At 40.2% G+C, this 11,646-nt stretch overlaps 1 pseudogene; it reads right to left on the bottom strand.

The window, feature by feature from the left end:
* Positions 1–10,023: 10,023 nt before the first annotated feature.
* LOC126764560 (uncharacterized) lies at positions 10,024–11,002 on the bottom strand (annotated as a pseudogene).
* Positions 11,003–11,646: the final 644 nt, after the last annotated feature.

Below are 11,646 nucleotides of genomic sequence, written 5' to 3'. Positions count from 1 at the left end.
TTTAGACGTTCGGCCCTCTTCCCCTCTTAAAAGGGATGTCAAGGGTTTGGCGATTTTTGCGTAATCTCTAACAAATTGCCTGTAATATCCTGACATACCTAGAAAGCTACGGAGTTCTTTTAAATTTTTGGGCTGTGGAAAATTGGAAATTGCCTCCACTTTTGCCGGATTGGTTTTTATGCCATTTGGTGTAATGATGTAACCTAAAAATTCCGTTTCCCTTTTAAAAAAGTTGCATATATCCAACTGCACCTTCATGTTGGCTTCATCTAGGGTCCTAAAAATTGTTTTAATGTGTCCGAGATGTTCCTCCTCGGTTTTACTAAAGATTATTATGTCATCAATATAGACATAACAACATTTCCCGATATATTCTCGCAATATATCGTCTAATGTGCGCTGGAATATTGATGGCGCATTTTTCAGGCCAAAAGGTAAACGCGTGAATTCGTATTTTCCATTGTTTATGGAAAATGCGGTTTTTTCAATGTCAGATTTTTTTAGTGGAATGTGGTGAAAACCACTTTTTAGATCAAGTACAGAAAATAAATTGCTGTTGCTCAGCTGGGAGATAACTTCTGTTATATCGGGGATAGGGTACCTATCCGCAGTCGTGACTGCATTGAGCTTTCTGTAGTCGATAACCATGCGGTACTGTTTGTTTCCCGCTGAATCCGCCTTTTTGGGTACAATCCAAACTGGGGAGTTGTACAGCGACCTTGACGGCCTTATTATACCATCATTTAGAAGCATTTTTACTTGGTTTTCTACCTCGCCTTTTAGAGCTGCGGGGTATGGGTAGAATTTCGTGTAAACTGGTGAATCACTCGTTGTTCTAATTTGTGCAACAACTTTGGTTGTATATGTAAGTTTCTCATCGGGATCTGAGAGAAGATTTCTGTAGGAGTTGACAACGTGATTCATTTTTGTTTTCGTTTGAGGAGCCAACGTTTCCTCTTTTATATTTACTGCATTGACTGCTTTAGAAGGCAGCTGTTTTAATCTTATTGCCTTACCATTTCTTATTTTCATGTAGTTTTTGTTTGTGTAAATTACGGCCTCTAACTCCTTTAGAGTGTCGTTACCTAGTATGCCATCAAAAGTTACTAAAGAAGGCATGAGGTAGAATTTTATCTCCTCATTCATATCAAACAACTTTGCTTTTGTATGCTCGCATATTTTTATGCAACCTACAACGGATTTTGCATAGAAGGGCACCTCGTTTGGTATACGCTTCCTTGTAAGTTCGGGTTTTACGTAATTCTTACTTGAACCCGTATCTATTAAAAATTTAAGGATTTTTCCGCTCTCCGCTTTTACTTCAAAATAGAGTAGCGAAGAGCCTATCATGCTAAAAAATTAATACTCGTTTGTTCAACGATATTCTCATCTTCCGCCTGTTCTGTGGCTAGATGAAAAGTTCTTTGATATTTATTTGGTTGATGATGAGCAGTCGGCTGAGGTCTTTTGCCATAAGCCTGGTTTTGGGTGGGTCTATTCATATAATTTATCCTACGGGAGTGGATGCTTGGGTTCTGGCCGCTGTTGGGGTTTGGGTGGTCTAGGGGGTAATTGCCGTTATGCTGCCCTATTTGACCAAGAAATTGTGGCCGTGGTTGCCAAGTAGGTTGGTTTGGCTTGGGAAAATGAGCCAGTTGGGGATAAAATTGTTGTGTTTGCTCCTGCACAAAGTTTCTCCTTGGTGGAAGCTGAGGGGGTTGTCCTTTCCTTGCGTTAGTCGCATGATTTGTGCGAAAAGTTTGGTTCCCTAGTTTCATACACAGATGAAGAGCCTGTGGCAAGCCCGCCGGTTCCCGTATTCCTAAGAGTCTGGGTAAATCCCCATTTAGTCCTCTTATAAATGTGTCTTATGCTTTGTCCCTGTATGCCTGTGTCAGGAGGCACAAGGATTCATTACCCATTTCGAGGCATCCTAACTTGTTTAAAATCAGCGAAAGGTGTGTATACACCTGCTGGTAGAATTCAGGGACGGGTCTGTTCCCTTGTATCAATGTCGTCATTTGGTACTCGAGAGTGGACAAGTCTCTCTTGTCGCCATAATGCATCGTTAGACATTTTGATATGGCCTGCCAATCAAGCGGCGTGTTGTAAGATTCTAAGGCGATATCGGCGTTGCCGACTATTTTATTTCTTATCACACTTAATATGCCAAAATACTTTGGTTGTCCTTTCAATGGCTCGTATATAGCCAAAATTCGATCAACACCTTTCTTCCAGGAGTTGTATTCTCCTGGCTGTCCCGAAAAATCCTTAAGGGATTTAACTATGTCAGGAATTTTATCTAATTCCCCTAAATTGTTCCTATGTCTATCCTCGATTTGTTGGTCTACTACTTGCGACGGAGGGGGGTTAAGTACTGACTGTACTACCTGTGGTCCTTGTTGTCTAAGTATGTCTGTGGCAATTGTCGATATTAGCCTAGTCAAATCATCTACTGATAACTGAGCAGATTGTGGGGGGGCGACAGAAGTTTGGGATGAGGAAAGAATTGGTGGACGAACTAGGTTATTGGCATTTGCCATTTTTACAAAATACTATGTATATAATTATAAATATATTTAGTAATAATAAACAATATAGCACCGACTCACTGCTCGTAGCGCTGGTTTTGTGCTTGTATTTTCTTCCTTCGTTACGGATTCTGTAGTTAAAGCTGTTGATGCTGTTGTAACTTCTGTTGATGGAGTTGATAGTGTGATTATAATGCTCAATAGGATTTGGTAGCAGGACTACTTCGATATAGAATTTCACGCTGCTCACAGAACTTGTTTTATAGTTCACTTTTAGATTTTTCTCTTCTATCAACTTGTTTCACAGTTTTTTTTTCGCACATTCAATGCTCAATAGGATTTGGTAGCAGCACTATTTTGATGTAGAATTTCACGCTGCTCACAGAACTTGCTTAATAGTTCACTTCTTATTGAAAGTCAAATATTTTTACTATCCTTTGTTCATTTAAGGATAGATTTTTCTCACAGTTTTTTTTTGCACATTCACTTCTTATTTTATCCTTGATCGTTTAGGGATATTGTTTACATAGATTTTTCTTCTTTATTTTCCAACACTTTATTACAGTTTTTTTTGTTATTATTCTAGTTAAAAATTTTTTTTTTTATATCCGCGATCTTAGGCCGACACGTAATGTCTCCTTTTTGCCTAAGCTACTAAGGAACCGACCGATCGACGCTTTTTGTTTTTAGCAAAGTAGCTTTACGCCTAACTTTTTAGCTAAGTTTTTACACTTTTACACTGCGCGTGATACAGGCGGCTTTACGCTCCTTTGCATCTAAGTTGTCCTTGCACTTTACGTGACTTTTAGTACAAACAGCTTTACGCTCGCTTGCAATTCGCTCGGGCGCCAGTTAAGCTTTCTCTCGTTGACAAAGCTAAAAAAAACAAAATTGTTTTCGTGTTTAACAACGGTGCTGCATGGATGGCAGCGCGACCGCGTTACTTTATTGATTGACATAAAATGTGACTAAAATTAGTGCTTAACATAATTTTATACCTAAATTCCGTCTAGCCTGCAGTGTGGTGGCGTGATGCACTTCCAGGAATTGGCTTGTGAAGGTGCATAAGCATTTCAGCTGCGCGTGCCGGAAGTCAAGTCGTTGTTACTGAGACTGCTGCGGCGATTTGCTTAAGTCAGTAAGTTATGTAGTAGTTGCGCAAGTTATGTTGTCGAATTGTTGATAGGTGTTGTATTAACTTATACGCATGTGCGCATTCAGAAATTCAAATCATGATTTTATCACTTATCAATTAACATGTGCGCGGATTGATCTGCATGTACATATACATTCATTTACACTTATATGAACATATATTTGTATACATTGCCGAACAAATAAGGCAGAAGCATACAAACAAACATATGCGTACACATGTGAATATGTCACCAACAAAAAATTGAAGCATTGTTCTACAAAAACAACAATTGCCTAAATAGCATAAGCATGGCAAGCCAATATGGCAGCCGAATTGGCGAAGCCCAAATGTAGTAAATTTTACAGCAAGAACAATTTCATTAATAAACGCAGGCGCAAATTCCACAACCGACCTCGCTTATTCATAAAAACAGACGCCTTAACATCTCCCCGAACATGCCTTTGCCAACAAGCGTCTTTTCGCGACGATGGCAAAAGCTAAAAATCATAAATTGAACATCTTTCGGATGCTTCTTCACAGAAAGAAGTAACAAAAGTGGCAACATAGCCGTTGTCGATTTACAATATTTGTCTATTCTGAAGTATTTTTCCGTGTCTCGCAAAAATCAGCGTCGATATGTATGCACGCTCATACATCCTCATACATATTTACGCTGGTTTGTTGGCGGAGCTGTACAGCGGCAAGGGAAGCGGTGACAATTGGCGGCCATTCGTTTATTTTTTTCGGCACAGCTTGGATTTTCTACCAACAACACAATGTTGTGGCGCTTTATCGTCGCGTCAGTGTTTCGACACATTGAAGTGCTAAACACAATGAGCACGACAAACTGCAAACGACATCTGTCAAATATTAGAAGACACACGTTCTTAGTGAAGTATTAGCTAGTATGCCGCCTATAGACATCCAGGGAGACGAGTTCGCGAGACTATATGAACTATCAGCGCCAATCACAGAAACCCAAAAGAGAGAAGAGAGAAATAAGAGCATAACTCTATGGCAGCAACGGTGGCAAACCTCAACTAAAGGACGATGGACCCACAGACTCATACCTGACATCCACACGTGGATAAGTAGACAACATGGGGACCTGGATTTCCACCTCACCCAAATATTAAGTGGGCATGGGTGCTTTAGAGGCTACCTATATAAATTTCAAAATGACGTCAGTCCGTACTGTTCGATGTGTACGGAGTCAATAGAAGACTCTGAACACGTGTTTTTCTATTGTCCTCGGTTTCAAAAAACAAGGGAAAAGTTAGAAACAGCACTAGGTGGTAGTTTAATGGTGGAAAGTTTGACTGCACTTATGTGTCAGTCCTCTGAGAAGTGGAAAGCTGTTCGCGAAGCGGCAGCTTCCATCACGACAATATTAAGACAGGTACAGCAGAATAGGCGCCAGTCCGTCCGTGCTATAGAGGAGACGTAAAATGTCTTGTCACTCCCATGAAGTAATACCTTATCTGGTGGTTCCGTGGGAGAGTCTGGAGTTGGGAGTAGGTTAGGTTTAGCGGGTTAAAGTCCCGCACGTCGGCTTTCGATGCTTCCTCCTACTTAAAAAAAAAAAAAAAAAAAAAAAAAAAAAAAAAAAAAAAAACACGTTCTTAGTGACACAGTTATTGAGGCAGCTGCACAACTACATAACTGTGTCCATAAGAACGTGTGTATTTTAATATTTGACAGATGTCGCTTGCAGTCTGCCGTGCTCAATGTGTTCAGCACTTGACTCTTTGACAAAACGCCTGTTTCGGCCATTGGTTGACCGTGACAACAGAGATGCGAAAGATGCGTGCGACAATTGTTATTATGAATGTATGTACATACATATGTATGTGGCTCGCATTTGCTTTCGTAAACATACGGACAAATGTGCCTATGTACATATACGCCATAGAAATTCTATTGGTGTAAATATGGTAATGATAACGAAATAATGCGAATATGCATATTTCATGAAGGTCATCAATTTTTTTTGAAGAATTGAAGTTCATTTGACACATCTTCACTTTGTAATAGTCGAAATAAATATAACTTTTTTGAAATAATTTAAAAATTACAAAATATAATTAAATTATTTTTTACCTAATTTTTCACGATTTTGTAAAAAAATTAAAATTTTTATCATTTTTCTGAAAAAAAATGGTTCATATGATACAAGATAATCACGCATATGTGACTCAGAGAATGCTTCTTTATATTCTTTGTATGACTTTGAATATTTTTCTTCAAAGCATTTCTCTTTATTCATTCTCGTATGAATTCAGTCGTTTTACATATCGTCACCTGAAATGCAAAATAACGTAAAAACATTTTCGGAAATTTACAATGGTGTGAGTGAAACACGAAATAAAATGGAACATGAGTGAAAAAAAATTTAATATTGGTTAAAACTGGTTTATATCTGAGTGCAGAACCTGAAAATGTTGAACATATGTAATATTATGTATGTAATTTGAAGTAGTGAAGCGTAATCAATAAGACACTCAATTTCGAATTTTTTGATGAAACGTTATTTTGCATTTCAGATATGTATTTCTGCCATTGCACGTGCTCAATTCTGCTAAATAGCAGCGAGAATGGTGAAATTCCGTGTCACAATCTTATAAGCTCTGTTACCCGTTCAATCGAACATCATACAGAATTCCATTTGCACCTTCTCTATGTTTTATGTTCTCTGGTCTGATTCTGTCAGTTCAGTTCATGTACACGAAGCGAACTGTTTGTCTTCAAATCAGCGATATAGAACAACTTTGAATCACTAGCGATCAGCTTATGCCTGATTTGTTTATGAACGTTCGTATCAGCAGAAAATATCCGGAGTGATGCAAACACATGCTTCGATGATTGAAATGATCGACAGATTTTGGTTTGTATGTATCGGGTGATTTTTTAAGAGCTTGATAACTTTTTTTTAAAAAAAAACGCATACAATTTGCAAAATCTCATCGGTTCTTTATTTGAAACGTTAGATTGGTTCATGACATTTACTTTTTGAAGATAATTTCATTTAAATGTTGACCGCGGCTGCGTCTTAGGTGGTCTATTCGGAAAGTCCAATTTTGGGCAACTTTTTCGAGCATTTCGGCCGGAATAGCCCGAATTTCTTCGGAAATGTTGTCTTCCAAAGCTGGAATAGTTGCTGGCTTATTTCTGTAGACTTTAGACTTGACGTAGCCCCACAAAAAATAGTCTAAAGGCGTTAAATCGCATGATCTTGGTGGCCAACTTACGGGTCCATTTCTTGAGATGAATTGTTCTCCGAAGTTTTCCCTCAAAATGGCCATAGAATCTCGAGCTGTGTGGCATGTAGCGCCATCTTGTTGAAACCACATGTCAACCAAGTTCAGTTCTTCCATTTTTGGCAACAAAAAGTTTGTTAGCATCGAACGATAGCGATCGCCATTCACCGTAACGTTGCGTCCAACAGCATCTTTGAAAAACTCCGGTCCAATGATTCCACCAGCGTACAAACCACACCAAACAGTGCATTTTTTGGGATGCATGGGCAGTTGGCCACCAAGATCATGCGATTTAACGCCTTTAGACTATTTTTTGTGGGGCTACGTCAAGTCTAAAGTCTACAGAAATAAGCCAGCAACTATTCCAGCTTTGGAAGACAACATTTCCGAAGAAATTCGGGCTATTCCGGCCGAAATGCTCGAAAAAGTTGCCCAAAATTGGACTTTCCGAATGGACCACCTAAGACGCAGCCGCGGTCAACATTTAAATGAAATTATCTTCAAAAAGTAAATGTCATGAACCAATCTAACGTTTCAAATAAAGAACCGATGAGATTTTGCAAATTTTATGCGTTTTTTTAAAAAAAAGTTATCAAGCTCTTAAAAATCACCCGATATTTGGAACCGTGTGATGAACACTCTGCTCGGGCAGCTCGAGCCACTCCGTAAATGTTGTGAGCATGTGGACGACCTTCTTCTTATGGTCGAAAGTCGTTCGAGGTCTGAGCTAGATCGGGCGGTAGGAGATCAACCGTAGGCAAAATAAGCCGCATTTTGAGTAGTGGTTGGGGTCTCATACAGCGTGCTGTTGCATTGAGGTTAAGAAGGGGCTTGAGTGTGTCATTGCTGAGGAATGACTAGATTTCTGACAATGATGTGGAGAGGGAGGGATACTTAGAACCGACAACAGTCCTAACGGCTGAGTGACGTACGAGTACATTCTGAATGTTGGGTTCGTTGAGGAGAACCCAGACTTCAGATTTTGTCTGAGTCTGGGTTTTCTGCATAAGGCGCATGGGCCTCCGAATGCATTTTTGCATCAGAGGCACCTATCGGATAAGTCTGAGTGTTTTTGTGGGGCGGGGATAGATAATTGGTCGCATCTAATTGCAGAGTGCCCGATGTACTCGAACATTAGGGATTTGGGTGGTATGGGGATTAGCTGAACTGATGAACGATTAGGTGTTAGTGGTGTGATCTCCACTAGTCGGAATACCGAACAGTAAGAGTCGTTTGCGCGTGAATTGTTTAAGCGGCGAAGGCGGTTAACTGGGAATTAGGGTTAGATTCTGTATGATTGGTGTGTGTATGTATGGGGTCCAACCCCTGGCCACCAGTCCAGAGCTGTATGGAAGCTCAACTGGTGGTAGTTTTGGCTACGAGGTCTGACCGGATACTTAAGTCTGGTACCACGGGGAGCAAGAGACCTTGAAGTTCGTTCTAACCTGCTCATACGACGGACCCTCGGGGAGTATCGTGGTGGTTGTGGTTAAAACCCAAATGCGGAAAAAACTGACACTTTGTCAGTGGAGTGAAGTGCCTCGAACTCTACCAAAGTGGTTAGTGTGTCCATTCCACTCTGCCAATTGGTACTGAAAATGCCTGGCATTGTCTTGTGCTTTTCAGCGCCGTGGGGTAAGGTCGACAACAGGTACCCACGTCTAGTCACGAGTGCGACGACTGTTTGTTGACGTTTTACATCTTAAGGGATTTCCCAGCGTTACATTCTAGCAAGTTGTAAGAGTACAAAATGTTCGGTTGCACCCAAAATTAGCCTTTTGGTTTTGGTTTTATAATGAAATCATTGGTCCTACTAGTATCCGCTTATGTGAGATTGTACTGTACTAGGCTGACAATTATTTAAAACTAAAACTAAAGTATTTACTTGTCCATGAATCCTCTTTTGTTCATTTGAAGTGTGAAGTTGAAGAAATGCGTTTTATTATCAAATTTTTTCCACTTTTTTCAATGTGGTGAAAAGAATGTCAGAATCAAACAGAATCCTTTATAACTTTCCAGAATCATATAGACAGAGAAATTTGTTTGGTAACGATCTATATAAGGGCTGCAGGAGTGCCAGAAGGCAATTCTAATGAAAGTGCCGAGTAGAGTGTCAGTTATTACTAAACAATTTTAATCTCGAATAGCGTGAAATTATTTTGTTTCATGTATAATGAACGGGTCGTGGTATATTATGGTAATTTCATAAAATGATTTATTTATAAGAGTTATAGCGTGGTGATTTAAATAAATGATTTTAAAAGCAAAACTAATCTTCAACCGAAGAGTATGTAGAGAAATATGAAAAGGATGGTGATCTTATAACCCACCAAATTTTTATATTAATACATTGCCTTAACGCTTCTAATTTGGTCCATATTCATACGCAATATCTAAATAAAAGCTTTAAAAAATTCAGGGGTCGAATCGTTACATCCGTGAACGTATCACTCGTCACGTAAAAGCCTGTATTTCGTATTATGACATACGTGATCGTAGCGCTTCTATCGTAATCTGGTATGACGACATACTTACGTGAACGAGTATATAAACGTATCCATTCGTTCGCATCGTCGTTCGTAAATTTATTTACATATGTGAGCAAAATTTTTGTATTTTAGTTGACAATAAAAATAAAACTATTTACAAGGTTAAGGGCATATACATTTTTGAATTAAATTTATTAAATAATACTTTATTTGCCCCGGTGTCCATTTCTTGTGTGTGATAAGAATCGCAAATTCGAGGGTCGCAACTTGTTGTAAATTTTATGCAAATGTTATGTAACGCCTCACAAACGTTAGCAAATCTTCCACTTTTGTGGGGTGATACCTTCCTCTCTTGCCAATTTCCAAAAATTCTCCACCGTCTTTTTAAGATTTCAATGCTTTGTTTAACGATACATCTTAGTAACGTATGTCACTAGTATACTTAGGTGGTATAGTATACGTATGAGATCGAAAATAAAACGCACTGATTTTCACACTCGTTATAAAATTTATTTAATTACAAAATTTAGGTATATATGTATATATACTCTATGTGTATATTTTTATTGTGATGTTCTGCGGAACCCACTGCTGCACACGGTTGGCGAACTTGGTGATTCACTTCACTCCCGTCACTTGGCGGTTTTAATAAGAAAAAAATTGCGGTTAAAAAATGAAAAACTAAATGTCACGGACGACTGCTTTGCTTCACGGATGCAAACGGTAAGAGGCCGATCCCGGTCGGATCAATTCCTTTTGAAGGTTTGGGTGGTGAATAGATGCTGATTACGAGTCGTCTCGTTGATAATCGTGTGGTTGTTGTGTTGTAGTGTTGTAGTAATGATCGGTGTTAAGTACTGTGTTTGATGCGTGTGTGTATTGGTGTATGCTGTGAAATGTTGTGTGATGAGGTGTTGTGACGTGACGTGATGTGAGGTGATGCGATGTGAGATGTTGCAATTCATAGCTCATGTGAACATCCCGTCCCCCCTAGGCGAGTTAATCGGCTAGGAGCCTCTGCAGCTGTTGCAGTGTGTTAAGTACAGCGCTCAACCCTCTTGAGCGTCGTTGGTGCTGACGATGAGCGTGGCGTGGCGGAGATGGCCGTGTACGTGTGGTGGTTGGTTGGCTGCTTCGTCGTCGCCGGATAGCATCGCTGCGTGGTCTGGTACGGGTGTTGGTGCTACTTTCCGACGGATTGGCTCGGCGGGGAAAACGATGAAATAGAGTGTGATGGGGCCTCTGGCAATATTGACAGGCGCCGTCGGCCCAGCACTCTATGGTGGCGTGGTCATCTGCCAGGCAGGTCATGCAATGCCCATGGGCTCTTGCTACCTGTTTTCGTTGAGCGGGCTTCATGCTCTTAAAAATGGTTCACCGTATCAGGGCGTGTGGGCGATGGCACAGGCTGCAACATGGAGGCCCCTGTGGCTCCAATAGCTGCTCTTCCCTCATCTCCCTGACTGCTTCGGTGGATGGCGGTGGTCGCATAACCCTGGTCCTTGGAGCGGGTGCAGCCGACGCTTTGGGTATAGCGATTTCGGACCTTATGGTGTTGGAGGTGGTTTGGGTCTCCTCTACGTCCATTTCTATGGGAATATAAAATTGTATTAAATTGATTTTGTTTATAATATTAGAATGTAGTTGTTGTAGCTACATATCTATACATATGTATATGTATAATACGTTGATCTTCAAAGCGCTTGTTTGAATTTATTTGTTGTGTACGGATTATAAGGCGGGTTAATTTCGAATTAGCGGAATTGATTTATTATTTTTCGATTAATTTTGCGAGTTATTTTGCGGTTTTGGTTGAAGTTGTTCTTCGCTGTTTGGAAGAAAACACAGTTTAGTGACTGGTCGAGTTAATATGCCGGTTTGTGTTCGAACATCGACTACTCGTATGTGACCATCTGATCCTCGATGAACCTTTTCAATGCGGCCTAGTCGCCATTCTGTTGGAGGATGGCATTCGTCCTGTATGACGACGCATTCTCCTGTATTGGCTTCTTTCTGGGCCGTTTTCCATCGATATCTCTTATGGAGATCCTTGAGATAGTCTTCCTTCCATCTGTGGCTGAATTCGTGATGGAGAATCTTGATTCTTTCCCATCGATTTATTAAAGTGAGTGAGTATCCTTCTGTCTCAGGTATGGCGAGAAGAGGAGCTCCTCTGAGGAAATGACCTGGTGTAAGAGCTGTGAAATCGGAGGGATCTTGCGAGAGGGGTG

Source organism: Bactrocera neohumeralis, unplaced genomic scaffold (assembly GCF_024586455.1).
Source record: "Bactrocera neohumeralis isolate Rockhampton unplaced genomic scaffold, APGP_CSIRO_Bneo_wtdbg2-racon-allhic-juicebox.fasta_v2 cluster09, whole genome shotgun sequence".
NCBI lineage: Eukaryota > Metazoa > Arthropoda > Insecta > Diptera > Tephritidae > Bactrocera > Bactrocera neohumeralis.
Note: the sequence above shows the minus strand (reverse complement) of the source record. Positions and strands in the feature narration are given on the sequence as shown.